Source organism: Lissotriton vulgaris, chromosome 11 (assembly GCF_964263255.1).
Source record: "Lissotriton vulgaris chromosome 11, aLisVul1.2, whole genome shotgun sequence".
NCBI classification, from domain to species: Eukaryota; Metazoa; Chordata; class Amphibia; order Caudata; family Salamandridae; genus Lissotriton; species Lissotriton vulgaris.
In genome coordinates this window covers 282,587,304-282,605,483 of record NC_141699.1, presented here as the reverse complement: position 1 = coordinate 282,605,483, position 18,180 = coordinate 282,587,304, and positions in this window count along the sequence as shown.

The window sequence follows — 18,180 nt, the reverse complement described above, 5'->3', positions numbered from 1 at the left end:
CTGCTTTGCACTTACTTTGCACGTACTGTTTAAAAAGTTGTCCCTGCCTGGCAGCGCTGCGATCCCCGGTCCACCACGGTCCTTAAGGCCGCTTGAGTGGAGGGACGCAGCTCCTCCTCCCGGAAGTGTCACTTCCGGAAGCTTAGGAGAAAACTAGGATGTGTTGCCGGCCGTGCAGCGGCCACGCGCAGCGGGCGCGCCGATGGCGTGCCTAAGGCATGCTTAAGGCAAGCCTGCCTGCGCCCGTCAGCGTCCCGGCAGCGGCCAGGGCCAGACATGCTGTCCGTTCCACTTTAAAAATGAACATTAGGACTCTTTGGTCTCGAGAAGAGCTCCTGTCCTTTGATAGGAAAACCTGCTCAGGTAGCCCAGCCCTCGACATTAGCTCCGATGCTAACGGTACTTCATGTGTACATTGTAGTTGGAGCCCTGAAATCAGGTTGGAGTCCCCAGCCATGAGCGACTGGGCACCTTGCCCAATCGGACACCGCTCACATCTTACCACCTTTAAAGCAGGCCTAATCAACTGTAGATCGCTGGTCAAACACGCAACAGATATTTGGCTCCTACTGGAAGATGGCACTTGGGACACCATATTCTTAACGGAGACTTGGCTCAAGGAGGATAACTTATCAGCTAATACCCTGGCCATCTCCACAGGGTTCAAAATCTGCTGTGCACACAGGGAGGGCAATACAAGAGGTGGTGGGCTAGCGATCATATTTAGAGAGGCCTGGGAAGTAGAGACCTTAATAATTCCAAAAATAGGCACCTTGGAAGGCCTCAATTTCTGCCTAAAGATAGGTCCCTCCACCGCTATCTCTGGTCTGCTAATTTACAGGCCTCCCGACTGCTCAGCTAGCGCCATATTAGACTTATGTGACTACATAGCACAGAAATCCTCGTCCTACACTAACTGCATGGTACTGGGAGATTTCAATCTTGATAGGGATAATCCCAACTGCACACAGGCTTTCCAGCTAGAGACCTCCCTCTCTGGTATTAATTTGGTGCAGTTGGTAAAACCCCCAACTCACAAAGCAGGCCACACCCTGGACCTCATGTTCTCCAACTTTTCCTCTCTGGTTATGGAGGCACCGAGCCAACTGACCTAGTCGGATCATTATATGATCCGGTTTTTGGTCAACCTACAGAAAGAAAAACTGCAGCTTGGGCATCGCTAGGTTTCGGAAAAGGAATTGGAAAAAACTCACCACTGAAAGTTTAAGCCCAGTTCTGAAGAGAAACACTCCTCCCTGCACTACTGACCTGAACATGGATCTCTATGCCCATAGATTTGCTTGCGCCACCCTGACTTATTAAAGCTCGGAGGACTATGCCATCAGCCCCCTGGGTCTCTGATGCCCTCAAAGTGGCTAAGAGCAGATGTAAACATCTTGATGCAAGTTGAGGATTAACTACGGTGAGAGCGCTAAAACTACTTACAAGATAGCCCTTAAAGAGCTTAGAAAAATGATAATATCAGCCAGAAGAGAACACATAATAAATTGTATTCAGTCAGCAGAGAACTCAAGTAAGGAGTTATTTAAGATAGTGGACACATTCCTTCAACCCCAAGCCGCACAAATGGAAGGTCCCCCCTCCCTCTCACTCTGTGAGAACATCGCCGATTTCTTTAATAATAAAATCTGCACAATCTACAATTCCTTTGTGGGTAATGATGCTACTATCAAATCGGACTGGCCCAGCTACAATGACGACCATGCAGAACTATGCGATTTTAGTCCCATCACCCCGCCAGAGGGGATGCAAATCAGTCTCCCACAAAGACCCCTGACCCCTCAAATTGTGGAGAATAGTGGCCCACATAATAGCTAAAAATCTGGTTCACCTATGGAACTCCTCCCTAGCGACGGGCATCTTCCCTGAGATGTGGAAACACGCTACGGTGCTTACCCTTAAGAAAAAACACAATGTAGCGCCAGAAGATCTGAGTAACTACAGCCCAATTTCCCTTTTACCAGCCCCTGCTAAGATGCTGGAGAAGTGGGTGCAAAGACAACTATCTTTGTTTGTGGAGAACTCTGGTATCATGCATGATACCCAATCCGGTTTTAGACCAGGCTTCAGCACCAAAACGGCCCTTCTGGAAGTTTCAGAATCCCTCAAAGCCACCATGGACGCTGGGGAGTCTGCGATGCTGGTGTTACTAGATTTATCCACTGCATTTGACATGGTGGACCACGCAATTCTATTGCCTAGACTTAAAGAGAGTGGCAAAGGAGGCACAGCACTAAGCAGGCTAAGGTCTTTCCTGTCTAACCGGTCACAGCAAATTGCCCTTCAAACCTTTAAATCCAAACGCAAAAAGATCTGGTGCGGTGTCCCCCAGGGCTCAGCACTCAGCCCGCTCCTTTTTAATATCTATCTGGCTCCTTTATTCACTCGTATCGCAAACTGGGGCATGAAGGTGATATCTTACGCCGACGACACCCAGCTGGTGTTCTCCTTCAAAGAACATAAAGACATAGCCGTAACAAACTTTAAGGGCTGCCTAACTGACATTTCTCATTGGATGAACAACAATAAACTGAAGTTCAATGCTAGCAAAACGGAGACACTACTCTTCGGGAACATCAGTCCTCCGCCTACGGAGCTCTGGTGGCCGCAGGAAAAGGACCTCCCACCCACCCCAGCAGCCTCGGCAAAAATCTAGGGGTTAAATGGGAGACTGATCTTTCCCTATCAGCCCAGATCACGCAGGTATCAGCGGCCTGTTTTAGGAAATTCAAAAGCCTACGAAAAATCATCAAACTACTGCCTGAGGAATGCCGCCAGGTGGTTATACATGCATGGTGAAGTCAAGATTGGACTACGCCAACAGCCTATATGTAGGACTGCCGGCCTACCAGATCAAAAGGTTGCATATGGTCCAAAATGCCGCAGCAAGAATGATAAGGAGAGTACCGTTCCGGCACCACATTTAGCCACACATCAAGATACTTCATTGGCTGCCCATGGCTAGCAGAATAGAGTTCAAGGCACTTACACTTGCTTTCCGTTCTCTACCTGGGAACTGCCCTAAGTACTTGAAATTACGTTTGCGCAGCTACAAACAAAACCGGCCCCTTATATCTAATGACTTGAACCTTCTGAACGTTCCCAGGTTCAAGAAGGCGCGCATTGGAGGTAGATCCTCTGGGACCGTGGCCTCTAAGCTCTGGAATGCGCTGCCGAATTTTCTGAGGCAGATTAAATCAGAGCCCAGTTTTAGGAAAGCCTTGAAAACGTGGCTTTTCAGCTGAGTTCCTTAGTGATGAGAACACTCCTGCCGGTCCTGCGGTTGCACCCACGATGATTTCTCAGCGCCGGGACACCTCTGCTTGAGATAACTGTTCGCGCTCTTATACATTTTGTTATTATTATTATTCTGTGTGCGCCGCAATTAAACACCTGTTGCATGCAAGCTTAGCAAATTGACCTCCATTGTCTAATTGATTGCGCAGATTCCTGTTTTAACCTGTTACCTATGTCCTAGTGTTCTTTCCCTTAAATTGTCTGGGTCCCCACCTGTAAAGATGGAGATTGAGCTGGACAATCTCAAAGTGTACTTGGTGGCACAGCTGAGGGACTTCTGTAAGGGGATGGGGGTGTCTGTCGGGCGAAGCGCCAAGAAGGAGGAGATTTGGAAAGCTTTGAGGGCATGGGTAATGGCCCACCCCGAGGGGAGAGGGGATGGGGGACAGGAGGAGCAGGGCGCACAAGGGGAGGTGGGCGCTCCAGGAGAGTTAGACCTACTCCACATTAACATTAGCGAGAATGTGTTGCCAGGATGACGTTCTGGGGCAGGCAGTTTGGTGTCTAGGAGTAGTACATCGCCAGAGGAGTATGAGGACAGGAGGGAGGAAAGGCAATTGAGATGCGAGCTTGCTAATTTGGAGAAGGAGGGAGAGGAAAAGAGGTTAGCTATGTTGTTAGGAGAGAGCACCTGCACCTTAGCACTGATTGTCAGTGTGTGGAAAATTAATACGGTTTGGTAAACATTATCTGCGCCATCTTGCCTTTTCCCCCGATGCCACACTTTTTGTCGTACACTCCCGCCATTTTAGGTACCTTGGTCAGAACCACCCTCTGCACGCCACTGACCCCCAGCACGGCTCTTCACCCTCACAAGCACCCCCCACGCACTGGTCACCCCCGCTCTCTCATGCATGGGCCATAAACCCCTCTCCAGCGCAGCTCTGCCTCGGAATCCCATCCTGTTCCCAGCGCGACACCTCCCTTCATTCCTTTCATGGTCCCGGGTCCTTTGATACAAACCCCCTTTTCCTGTGTGCCCGTTTGTCTTCCTCGTTCCCAGGCCGCCACCTGGCCCTGCGGATACTGTTTATTGCCCCCCCCGTACAGTAGGAAGCTTCCCCCATTAAAGGACCCTCGAATTGATCAAAGCCCCCACCCTATGAGATCCGATCAACCCCACACATTCCGTGAATCGGCGGAATGTCCAGCTGCACGATAATCATCACCTGTTGTGACTGGGGTGGGGACTTCAACTGTAAATGTGTGTGGGAACGGGCCTGAAGGAGAGATTCTGAGGATGTCCTTTCATACTTCAAAGCATTGCAAGAATGTGTTACATGCAATAAAGATCATAAACTTGTGTATAAGAGGCCAGGCCTCAGAGATGCGGTTAGAGCACCTTGTGACGATACTTGCTGTCCGAACTGATGTGTTTCTCCTCCGGAGAGAATAAACCCTTATTTCCTGCCTTCCAGTCTCCAGCGCCTGCCTCTTCATTGATTAATATTTTGTGGGTTAAAGAGGCGACACCGACGGGCAATACTTAAGGATCTTTGTTTATTGGTTGCTTCCCACCTTTTTACAATTGGCGTCCCAAACGTGGGGCCCATCAGCGACACATGGATCCAGTGGGAGAGGTCCTGACGACAGAGTGAACGACTGCAACGATCGGGAGAGCTCCTGCCCAATAGACCCTCGTCTGGCAGCCGATCATCCGAACTTCACTGGTTCCGAACAGACCTCTCTCGAGTGATCTACGGTCCTGACTGGGAACCATCAGGAGTGCCGCGAGGAATACAAAGAAAAGAGGACGATCGGGCGCTGGATTCGGAAGACAAGAAACTGTCCATGCGGTCCGGGTAAGGTCGTGTAAACACGACGAATTGCGAAATGATTGTTTGATTGTTTGGAAAATACTAGTATTACTCTTTGTTGATTTGTTTGGAGATTCGCTGTCTGCAAACGGAGAAACAACAGGCTCTCTCTCTTTGCAAGCAGTGAAGGATAGGTAACGCAGCCGTCGTGCCTATCTTTCTCCCCCACTGATTGATTGTTTCAACCCGAACTACGGTTCGTGGATTTTTCTCGGGAGATTTCCCTCTCCCACACTGATTAATTGATTGAACCCGAACTGCTGTTCGCGGATTGTTTTCTGGAGATTCTCTGTCTGCAAACAGGAAAGAACAGGTTTCCTCTCTGCAGATAGTGAAAGGGTAGGGAACGCAGACCTTTGCGTGCCTATTTATTCTCCCCACTGATTGTTTGATTGACCGAACATTGACTGTTCGATATTGGTTCATGAGGTATTCACTGCCTGCAAACAACGTAGAAATAGAAATATTCTGTCTAGTCTTTGCACGCAGTGATAAGATAGGTAGTGCTGACTTTTGTCCCCATTGTGATCCGTCATGTCTATCTTCTCCTCACTGATTGGTAGCTGGTTCAACCCGGACCGTTTATTAGAGGTGGACCATCTAGCTCCACTGGAAGGCACCCCTAATAAAGACATGTTCACAAAGTATGGATTACTTACCATAGCTTATAGTAAGCTATGGCACAAGTATACCAAAGAAAATCAAGAGAAACAGTGGCCACTGATAGGATCCTTCGACCTTGATAAAATAGAAACATTAGAAATAGCCCTTTGTAGTAGTAAGACAACGCCTATTATGCTCGACAGTCTCGGTATGTGGCGCAAAGAAGCAATGCAACGAAAGAAAAGAGCCGAAGTCAGAGTAGGTAAAGAAACGCGACCGACAACCTTCCAAGCATCTGGTAGTGTGAAAAATAAATACAAACTTGGTGAACATTATCGGCGCCATCTTGCCCCTTTCCAGGCCCATTCGTGCGCGTAAGCGGCAGCCATTTTGAGCACCATGGCCTCCCTGCCCCTCACTAATAGCCAGCGCGTCTCCCTCTCTCTTAACCTCGCAAGCATTCCCCCGCACGCTGACAACCCCCCCGCTCTCTCATGCCTTGGGTCATAAACCCCTCTCCAGCGCAGCTTCACCACGGAACCCCATCCTGTTCCCAGCGCGACACCTCCCTTCATTCCTTTCATGGCCTCAAACCCTTTTGATGCAAACCCCCTTTTCCTGTGTCCCCGTTTGTCTTCCTCGTTCCCAGGCTGCCACCTGACCCTGCGGATACTGTTTATTACCCCGTACAGTAGGAAGCTTCCCCTCCCCATCAAAAGACCCCCGAACCGATCAAAGCCCCCACCCCATGAGATCCGATCAACCCCACGCATTCCGTGAATCGGCGGAATGCCCTGCTGTGCGACCACCATCACCTGTTGTGACCGGGGTGGGGAATCCAACTGTAAATGTATGTGGGAACGGGTCTGGAGGGGAGATTCCGAGGATGTTCTTTCAAGTATTAAAATATTACGAGAATGTGTTATGTGCAATAAAGGTCGTAAACTCTAGTATAAGAGGCCCGGCCTCAGAGATGTGGTTAGAGCACCTCGTGACGATACTTGCTGTCTGAATTGATGTGTTCTCCTCCGGAGAGAATAAAATCCTCGTTTCCCGCCTTCCAGTCTCCAGCGCCTGCTTCTTCATTGATTAATATTGGTGGGTCATAGAGGCGATACCGCCGGGCAACATAAAAGGGTCTTTGGTTACCGGTTGTCTTTGGAACCCTTTTTAACAATTGGCGTCCCAAACGTGGGGCCCATCAGCGACTCGTGGATCCAGTGGGAGAGGTCCTGACGACAGAGTGAACGACTGCAACGATCGGAAGGTACCCTGTCCGATAGACCCTTGTCTGACAGCCGATCATCCGAACTTCACTGGTTCCGAACAGACCTCTCTCGAGTGATCTGCGGTCCTGACTGGGAACCATCAGGAGTGCCACGAGAAGTACGAAGAGAAGAGGACGATCGGGCGCTGGATTCGGAAGACGAGAAACTGTCCATGCGGTCCGGGTAAGGTCGTGTAAACACGACGAAATTGCGATAGTGATAGATAATTGGAAGTAATTGATAATTGTTGTGAAAATACTAGTATTACTCTTTGTTAATTTATTGGAGATTCGCTGTCTGCAAACGGAGAAACAACAGGCTCTCCCTTTATAAACAGCGAAGGATAGGTACGCACCCGTCGGACCTATTTTCCCCCTCCCCATTGAACAATTGCCCCCCCCCCCCATTGATTAATTGTTATAGATCGTTTTCTGGAGATTCTCTGTCTACAAACAGGGAAGATTAGGTCCCCTCTTTGCAGATAGTGAAAGGGTAGGTGACGCGAACCTTCGCGAGCCTACTTATTCTCCCCATTGACCATATTGATTTTTTATTTTTGACCTAACATTGATTAACTGTTATAGATTGTTTTCTGGAGATTCTCTGTCTGAAAACAGGGAAGATTAGGTCCCCTCTTTGCAGATAGTGAAAGGGTAGGTGACGCGAACCTTTGCGAGCCTACTTATTCTCCCCATTGACCATATTGATTTTTTATTTTTGACCTAACGTTGATCGATTGCTCAGAATTGGTTCATGAGGTATTCACTACGTGCAAACAACGTAGAATAGAAATATTCTGTCTAGTCTTTGCGCGCAGTGATAAGATAGGTAGTGCTGACTATTATCCCATTGTGATCCGTCATGCCTGTCTTCTCCCCACTGGTCAGTAGCCTGTTTTACCCGGACCGCTTATTAGAGATGAACCATCCGGCTCCGCTGGAAGGCACCCCTAATAAGGACATGTTCATGAAGCATGGATTAATTGCTATAGCCTATAGTGAGCTGTGGCATAAATATACGAAAAAGGATCGAGAAAGACAGTGGCCACTGAGAGGATCCTTTGATCTCGACAAAATAGAAACAGTAGAAATAGCCCTTCGTAGGAATGAAACAACACCTATTATGCTCGATAGTCTCGGTATGTGGCGCAAAGAAGCCACGCAACGAAGGGAAAGCGACGAATTTAGAAAAGGTGAAGGGACACGACGGACAAACCTCCAAACGTCTAGTAGGCAAAGGGAAGGGCCAGCGATGGCACAGCCCCGAGGAGTAGACATGAAAAGCGAATGGTGTAAGGGGATGTGCCGACAAGCCAACCCCGGAACACAACGACCTGAAGGTAATCCCCCGACATTACGCACAGGACGGACAGATTTAAAACAAAACCAATGTGCTTTCTGTAAATGTCTTGGACACTGGAAAGCCCAATGCCCGACTCTGCAAAGCATAGGTAAGAATGAAGGGGTGACAGAAAGGACGGACCGACAGAAAGGAAAAAGACGTGAGATAAAAACCAATCAGACTAGTGCAGACAGAACAGACAGGACCACCCCGTTCGATTATGCTCGGTGGCACAGATTTCGTCAGACAAATTTTAACGACATGTTGGAGTTCTGGGACTGATTGCTCTCTGTTGCTCCCCCACTCTGAAAAACAAACACAACTGCAGGTCAGTGTAAACAACCCCCCCGTTAGAGAAAAGATTCAAGAAAGCCAAGCGTCTATTATATAACTTAGGATTTAATTACGGTAAAACACACAACCAACAGTAAATAGAATAACTAGTAGAACTCTCTAAAAAGCAAACTTGACTAATAGGAAAAATACAAAACATGTTATGCTCACTCCGGAAGTCCTCGAAATGTAACAGTTCGATGGTCCCGCCCATCCGAAACACATAGCACGTGTGGGGCGGGGCCTGCCAGCAACCATGAGCCCAAAAAGAGATTGCTGGCGAGAAGGTACTGGAGACCCCACACAGCGGGCAATGAAATGGTCTTCCCATATTGCCCTTCCAGGGATGGCGTCCCCCGGACCGCGAGTAGGGAGGGGGCGGATGAAAATGACCCCCTCCCTCATATCTCCTGGTCCGGCCATCACGAATTCCTCCATCGAACGGATGCAGGGTGGGCAGGGAGGAAGAGGCGACGCGGACGAGCCTCTTCCACCTCCACAGGTAGGAGGCTTCCCTGCCCTGGCCCGACGCCGATGTCCTCCAGCCGGGCGACGGCCATATACCTACGCTGCACAGGAAATATAATGTCCGGCTGGTATATTTCCGTAGTACAGGACATACAATGTCCGACGGGCATATTTCCGGAGTACCGGATGTACAGTGGTCCCCCAAGAGTCGGAATCAGGGGTGTAGGGTGGTCATCATGTGCGCCCCTGATTCCAAGAGACGGCGTAGGATGCACCGGGAGAGGAAGACGGCACGGTGAGCCTCCCTCACCTCCCCAGATGAAGGCTCCACTGCTGCACCCTGGCGCCCCGAACCAAAATGTCCTGCTCCAACCGCATGATGCTCTGTTTTTCGCCATCACAAGAAGTTTTCCTCCGCTCCTGATGGATACGGCAAAGGTTGCTGCAGGGCCTCAAAATGGCGTCTGGGCCCTTGAAAGGCGGGTCTAGGCCGCTGGAGTAACTTTGTCCGAAATTGCAACTCGGGCGCTTGCCCACCTGGGCGCAAGCCCCCACCATCGACAAAACATCCCCTCGACTTTGAAGATTCTACCAAAGTCCCAAGAGCCCTCGGCCCCTTCAGGCTTCCGGTGAGGAAAAGCTGCATTAATCTCAAATGAAATAACCACGGCACAGCAACAAGATGGCGGTGCTCTCGTGTCTGCATCAGCTTCCGTCTGAACCACCCAGGAACATTATGGGCTAACGAACTCGAGCAAGTTCCGGCTGAACATCAACATGACCCGGTAAGAGAGACTTTACCCCCTCCCTCTCTTGATTGACGGTCCACACCACCAGCCCCTTTTGTTAGCACAGTTTTCTTTTGGACTACCGAAAGGGACTCTGGTCCAACCGCCAATTGTCGGGGATATTTTGCCCCTGATGCTACTTCCGGACTAAACCGGCCTCGCCCAAAATGGCGCTGGTATCAATGGAACTTACGGGTGCCTCATGGTGTTCCTTAGCTAATGAAACTTGATGTACTAAGATATATATGTATATATATGAACCATTGCGCACTCAATGTTAAAGGGAGGAGGGTGCACTTGGCAAACATTTAAGAAGAGGTTCTGTAAAAATGTTGATTTCAATGAACAATTTATTTTTGATATTTGTTGTAACTGATACATAACGTCGCTCATGATGCACGCCCGCGGTTTGCATTTAGGAAATGTGATTACGATGAGCTTGACTGTGTTTCCATCTATGAACTGAAATGCCCCTGATTCCTTCGTCACGCAATGAAATGTTTTTGGTTACTTACAAATAATTAATTAGACCTTTTTACATGTTCTTGTACTACAAAATAACCCCCTACTGTATGTGCTTCCATCGACGACATGTCAGGCCAAAATATGAATTGCGCTCTCACCTTTTACGTACTGAATAACTCTACAAATAAAAGTCTTAGAAGCTATGGATAGGCTCCGCGTACTTTTGTAAATACGGGTATCGGTGGGAGGGTTTTTCTGTGCGCAACTGTTCTGCTCTCTTTTTAAGGTTATCCGAGAAATGGTTGTTCGGCCCTGGGTTGATGGTCAAAACGAAGGTATGATACGCTGCTTATGAAGAAGGACCTCGACTTCAGAGAATGGGTAAAGTAAAATGGTGTGATTGATAAATTGCTATAAGGATATGGTGGTCGAAGGTACTAAGGTACAGGGTTGAACGACGAACTGGTATGCCTTAAGAACATCACAGCTTTGGGAATGATTTTGGGACCCCGATGACCGGATACATCTACGAAACCGGGTACCTCGCGCTAGGCACCTCTGATTCCTCTTTTTAGCGTTGTTCACTACACACGATCCTTAACGCCATCCTCGAACCTCCCCATGAACCACCTATCACATTGCCTGCCCCCATGACTTTAAGAAACCAGAACCCTAAGGGATTATATCCCGAAGAGACAAGTACGAGTATGTGGTAAGTAAAGGATTTTCGTGCCCTTACATTTGATGTGTTCGAATGTTGTCCCCCTACCTCCCCTTTTTCTTCCCCTTTTTCCCTCTGCAGGTTACATTAGAATCCCGATTAGAGTATCATAAGGGATCTGGAACCACGTCACGCCCGATGCATGAAGACGGACTAGCGCTACAAAATGGCACAACAAGGACGCTCTCACGACCTTTTTACCAAATCTAACGCTTTTCTGTCCCAAAACTGCATGCTTCCCACCTCCTAACACAGACCCGAAACGTCTAACGTTGGGTAACGCACTGAATAGCCCAAACAATACACGGTCATTCTCTATATCACACGTGTACTGTTCGGCCTATTTGTCTCTCTCTCTCTCTCTCTCTCTCTCTCTCTCTCTCTCTCTCTCTCTTTCTCTCACTCACTCTTCCACCCCTCCACACTTTCCCTCTTCCTAGCAACTGGCACCTAATTGGCGAACCTGGTGCACCTCCTGATTGGCCCCAAATACCACAAGTATTTGTGCAAATCTGTCCTAAATAAAATTGTATTGATACCACGTTACTACCTCTCCTTTTCTACTAAAATATGGATGAAATTTAAATTGGCCGATAGGAAAGGGACAGGTAAGACGACTAAGGTTCCCTAAATTTGACCCACTCTCAGGGAACTCTTTGTCAGTGGCTCCTATGATAAAAATGTGTCTGTGGTGATGCGACCATCCCCATTGAAAATTGTCTCTGTACCCCAAGCTGTAAGAAATGATCGAGACACCCCCATCTACCCAAAAAGCCCCCAGTTTGGTATCCATCAGATCCCTCCTTCCCCGAGGATAAGTTTAATAATTATTGCAAACCACCCCTCCCGAGTTTTTGTAGTAACCAGGTTGCGAGGATTTATATAGAAAGTTAGAAGGATGTGTGCAAAGTTGAAAATTAGATTGAAAAACGAAAGAACTTGTTGCAGTAGGCATGGTTGAAAATAAGATGTTTTTATGTAATGCAGACTCGTTTAGCCTATGTTCATCCCTCAGAAGGATGCTTATCAGACTATGGTGAATAGCACGTTGCACTTTTTGTAAAATACAAGGCCCTGAAGACTAGCCTAGCCATGCAAGACTCGTACTAGAGAAATGGGTCTCTGCCAGAAGAACTGACATCTACTATAATAGACATATGACAAATGAACGTAATAATCATCAAAGCGTCAAAGAATTAGCCAACAAAAGGAAGTTGCAAGGAATCCAGCAAACCCATCATCAATTGTTTATACGTAAGCCGCAAAAATCTCAAATGTAGCGAGTGCTTACGCTAGTCGCTTGGTGTTGGGAAAGAAAATAGATTCATGTAATTACCTTTTTCTGCAAAATCTCTAAAGACTGTCTTTTCAACACTCATTTAAGGATATCACTGTCGGAGGAGAAAGAGACCGGATGTGGGAGCACGCGGCCTGACTGCGGATTGTGGAACGTCAGCAACGGAGGCCAAGGCGAGACCACGGCAGTAAGGAGTCGCAGGACGGGGCACTGTTTCAAACAAGGCTAAGGAAAGGGCTGACCTGAAGCCCCTGCTCTATGATCAACGTGTGCCAAAAAGCCCCCGCTCTCTGAACATGGTCTCGGACTCGCCTGACGCAAAACTCTCCGCCCCCCCCCCTGATCTGTTCCCGACTTGGCCTTGCTCCATCCCCTCTTCCTCCGACCTACCATAAGGACTGTTCACACCCGCACCTTTCCACCCGAACTCCCAAGTTCCTCCAAATCCTACTGAGCTACCCAGAGAAGAGTACTCCCTACGTCAAAAGGGAGGGAGCTCCGACTAAGTAGACCACGAACTGTGTTAAATCCCAGAACGGTGACCTAGAACTCCACCAAGGGTCGCCCCCGAAGAAAAGATAAACAAAGTCTGTGGTTCTGCCCGCTACCAAGCACCTTGGAGATGATGGAAGCAACAGGAAATGCCCACCACAGAGACTCAAGAAACGAACTGATCTTACAATTACCCCCAACGACTCGATCCACATGAACATTTCTGTTGATAGGTAATCCAGGTGTTCAACAGTGCCGACAGAAGACGACAAAAGGACAACGAAGAACTCTGATATTTTTACTGTATCTCCTTTCTCTCCCAATCACCATTGGACTGACTATGCACCCACCGTATACAAAAAGGACTTATTTATATGATAATTTACCAGTTCTTATTCTATGATCTGTACCCAACGCCCTCGCTACGTGATTCTAGTCTGATATTGCATTACGATGACTTTTTCCTGCAACCAACTTAACAATGAACCCGCCTACTGACTGATGAGATTTTTTTTATATGATGTTTATAATGTGATGTTTACGTACAGTTCTTTCACCCAAGTCCCCTCTCCCTTACTTATGATCACTGCATATAGGGGTAGATAGGAAATAGGCCAGCAAGATGTCTTGGAAATGTTAAAGGGAGGACTGTGAAAAATAAATACAAACTTGGTGAACATTATCGGCGCCATCTTGCCCCTTTCCAGGCCCATTCGTGCGCGTAAGCGGCAGCCATTTTGAGCACCATGGCCTCCCTGCCCCTCACTAATAGCCAGCGCGTCTCCCTCTCTCTTAACCTCGCAAGCATTCCCCCGCACGCTGACAACCCCCCCGCTCTCTCATGCCTTGGGTCATAAACCCCTCTCCAGCGCAGCTTCACCACGGAACCCCATCCTGTTCCCAGCGCGACACCTCCCTTCATTCCTTTCATGGCCTCAAACCCTTTTGATGCAAACCCCCTTTTCCTGTGTCCCCGTTTGTCTTCCTCGTTCCCAGGCTGCCACCTGACCCTGCGGATACTGTTTATTACCCCGTACAGTAGGAAGCTTCCCCTCCCCATCAAAAGACCCCCGAACCGATCAAAGCCCCCACCCCATGAGATCCGATCAACCCCACGCATTCCGTGAATCGGCGGAATGCCCTGCTGTGCGACCACCATCACCTGTTGTGACCGGGGTGGGGAATCCAACTGTAAATGTATGTGGGAACGGGTCTGGAGGGGAGATTCCGAGGATGTTCTTTCAAGTATTAAAATATTACGAGAATGTGTTATGTGCAATAAAGGTCGTAAACTCTAGTATAAGAGGCCCGGCCTCAGAGATGTGGTTAGAGCACCTCGTGACGATACTTGCTGTCTGAATTGATGTGTTCTCCTCCGGAGAGAATAAAATCCTCGTTTCCCGCCTTCCAGTCTCCAGCGCCTGCTTCTTCATTGATTAATATTGGTGGGTCATAGAGGCGATACCGCCGGGCAACATAAAAGGGTCTTTGGTTACCGGTTGTCTTTGGAACCCTTTTTAACAGTAGGCCAAAGGAAGGGATAGCGGCGACACGGTTCCAAGGAGTAAACACAGGAAGGGAATGGTGTAAAGGGATATACTGACAGGACAATCCCAAGACACAACGACCCGAACGTAATCCCCCGACACTACGCGCAGGACGAACAGACTTAGGGCAAAATCAATGTGCTTTTTGTAAATACTCCGGGCACTGGAAAGCCCAATGCCCGACTCTACTGAACACGGGTAAGAGCAGAGGGCCGACAGAAATAACAGGCCGGCAGAAAGGGAAAAGGCGTGAGACAAAGATGAATCAGACTGACACGGACAGGCCGGATAGAACCACCGCGTTTGATTACGCCCGATGGCACAGATTTCGCCAGACAGATTTCAGCGACATGTTTGAGTTCTCATAGGTCGAACAACGCTAAGACGGGAAACCCAGGCAAGCTCTAGGTTACCCGGTGACGAACCCCGTACTACCGCTACTGTTCCCGAACACAAAAGCCACCCATTCGGATAACATACAGGAACAACACACAGAGTAGTTTCGGACAGATTAGTATACATTCCATTAATGAACTCAAACTTCGAGTGCAATGGGACTGATCACTCTCTGTTGCCCCCCCACTCTGTGGACAAAAGCAATTACAGGCTTGCATAGACAACCCCCCGTTCAGGAAAACTGTTCTTGTGGACACCCCACCCCCCATTACCCAGGCATGCCTGTCCCGCCTCCTACCACGCCCAATAGACACAAAAAAAAAATACCTACCCCCACTCCGGAAGTTCTCGAAATGCAGCAGGTCACCGGTCACGCCAATCCGGAAGGTGAAACACACAGCACGTGTGGGGCGGGGTCCTGCTGACTGCCATTGATCGAAGAGGTCGCCGGTGGGATGTCCAGGAGGCACCACGGGCCCGGCATGTAATGGCCTTCCCATCCTCTTCTTCCTGGGACGGCGTCTCCCGGGCCACGAGTAGGGAGGGGGCGGATGCAGATGACCCCCTCCCTCGTATCTCCTGGTCCGGCCATCACAAATACCTCCGCTGAAGAATTGGTGCAGGGTGGGCTGGGAGAGGGAAGCGGCGAGAACGAGCCTCCCTCACCTCCCCAGGTGGAGGTTTCCCAGCCCCGGCCCGGCGCCGAAATCCTCCAGCCGGGCGACGGAAATACTTGCGCAGCACAGGACATAGAATGGCCAGCAACCATACTTGCGCAGCTCAGGACATAGAATGGCCAGCAACCATACTTGCGGAGCACGAGACACATGATGGCCCTCAAGTGTACTTGTGGAGCACGGGATGTGGGGTGGCCATCATGTATACACGCGCAAAGGGACGGCGTGGGGTGCACTGGGAGAGGGAGGCGGCGCGAACGAGCCTCCCTCGCCTCCCCAGGTGGAGGCACCACAGCTGCACCCTAACGCCCCGAGCCGAATGTCCTGCTCCTGCGGCACGATGTTCCATTTTTCGCCCCAAGAAGTCTCATCCACTCTTGCAGACACAACGAAGGGCGGCTGCTGCGGAGTCTCAAAATGGCGTCTGGGCCCCCTGGAAGTCGGGTCTAGGCCGCTAGAGTAACTTTGACCAGTAATGTAACTCGGACGCTTGCCCACCTGGGCACGAGCCCCCACCTCCGACAACATCCCCACAGCCTTGAAGATTCTACAAGAGTCCCAGGAGCCCTCGACCCCTACAGGCTTCCGGTGGGGAACAACTGCCTTGATCACTCGAACAAGTTCCGGCTGAACCTCAACGTGACCCGGTAGGGGAGATTTTGCCTCCCTCCCCTTTTTGATTGACTGTCCACATTGCCTGCCCCTTCTGTTAGCACAAGTTTTTGAACTACCGAAAAGGACTCTGGTCAAACCGCCGGTTGTTGGAAATATTTTGTCCCTGATGCTACTTCCGGACTAACCCGGCCTCGCCCAAAATGGCGCCGGTGTCAATAGGAACTAACGAACACCTCGTGGTGTTTTTAGCTAATAAGACTTGATGTTCTGAGATATGTATATGATCCTTTGTACACTTGGCGAAAAAGGGGGAGGGTTCACTTGACGAACATGTAAAAGGATCCCGTTAAACTGTTGGTTTCAATGTACGATTTATTATGATATTATTGTAGCTGATACATAACGTCGCTTATGACACACGCCCACGGTATGCATCTAGGAAATTTGATTGCAACTAGTCTGACTATGCTTCCAATTATGACATGAATGCCCCCTGATCCCTCAACTATTGATAGACGTTTTTAGTTTCCTGCAAATAACTAAATAAACCCTTTTTTAAAAATGTTTTTAATGCTGCAAAATAGCCCCCCCCCCCCTACTGTACGCGCTTCAGCCAACGCCGTGTCCGGCCAAATACGATTGCACTCTCATATTTACATGCTGATCAAATTGTGCAATTAAAGGTTTTTCAAACTATGAACAGGTATCGCATACTTTTGTAAATGTGGGATCAGCGGGAGGGTTTTTCTGTGCGCCCTGTTTTGTTCTCTTTTTAAGGTTATTAGAAAATGGTTGCTCAGCCCCGGATTGATGATCGAATCTAAGACACGATACGCTGCCTCCAAATGTGCGACTGGCTCAGGAGCAAACGCATGGAGGAGGACCTCGACTTCTGAGAACGGGTAAGGTGAAGCTGTGTAAATGATAAAATGTTATAAAGGTATGGTACTCAAAGGTACTAGGGAACAGGGTTGGCCGAAGAGCTGATATGCCTTAGGACATCACAGCATTGGGAATGATTTAAGGATCCCGATAGCTAGATACATCTACAAACTAGATACCTCGCACTGAGCGCCTCTGATTTTTAACGTTTCCCTACACACGACCTATAATGCCACACTCAGACCGTCTCCCTCATGAACAACCTATCGCTTGCCATCCTTACCACACTGCCCGCCCCCTGGCTTCAGAAATCAAGACCCCAGGAATTATATCCCGAGGAGATAAGACGAGTAGGTGGTAAGTAAAGGACTTTCGTGCCCGTACATGTGATATGCTCGAATGTTGTCCCCCTCCCTTCCCCTCTTTTCCTCCCTCTACAGGTTACATTGGAATCCCGACTGAGGTATAGTGAAGATCTGAAGCCACGCCATGTCTGATACATGAAGCGGACTAACGCTGCAAGGTGGCACCTAAAGACACCCACAAACTACTCTTGTAACGAAAGAGCCAATAGTTGTATGATATGATGAGACGCGATCACCCCTAACCCGTGTTGCGTGAATGAGCACATGTCACGTATGTCTGAAACTATGAGAAAATGTTTTCTATGCGACTGAAGCATTGACTTAATCAGGCAAAGGACCGAGAGTGCGAGAAGTGCGACACAATGGTGCCTTTTACTCAATGCATGTCCCTCTGTACCCGGCCTAATGCTCGTCCGTCCCAAACTGCATGCTTTTTAAATTCTAACACAGACCTGTAATGTCTCATGTTGTGTAATGCGCTGAATAGCCTATCTTAGTACACGGCCACTCTCCATGTCGCACGTGTACTGTTTAGCCTATTGTTGCACATCTCTCTCTCTCTCTCTCTCTCTCTCTCTCTCTCGCTCTCTCTCTCACTCTCCCCTCCACACTCCCACTCTTCCTAACGACTGGCACCTAATTGGTGAACCACCATCCCTGGTGCACCACCCAATTGGCTCCAAATACCGCAAGTATTTGAACAAATTTGTCTTAAATAAAATCACATTGATACCATGTTACTACCTCTCCTTTCTGCTAAATATTGATGAAACCTAAATTGGCCAAA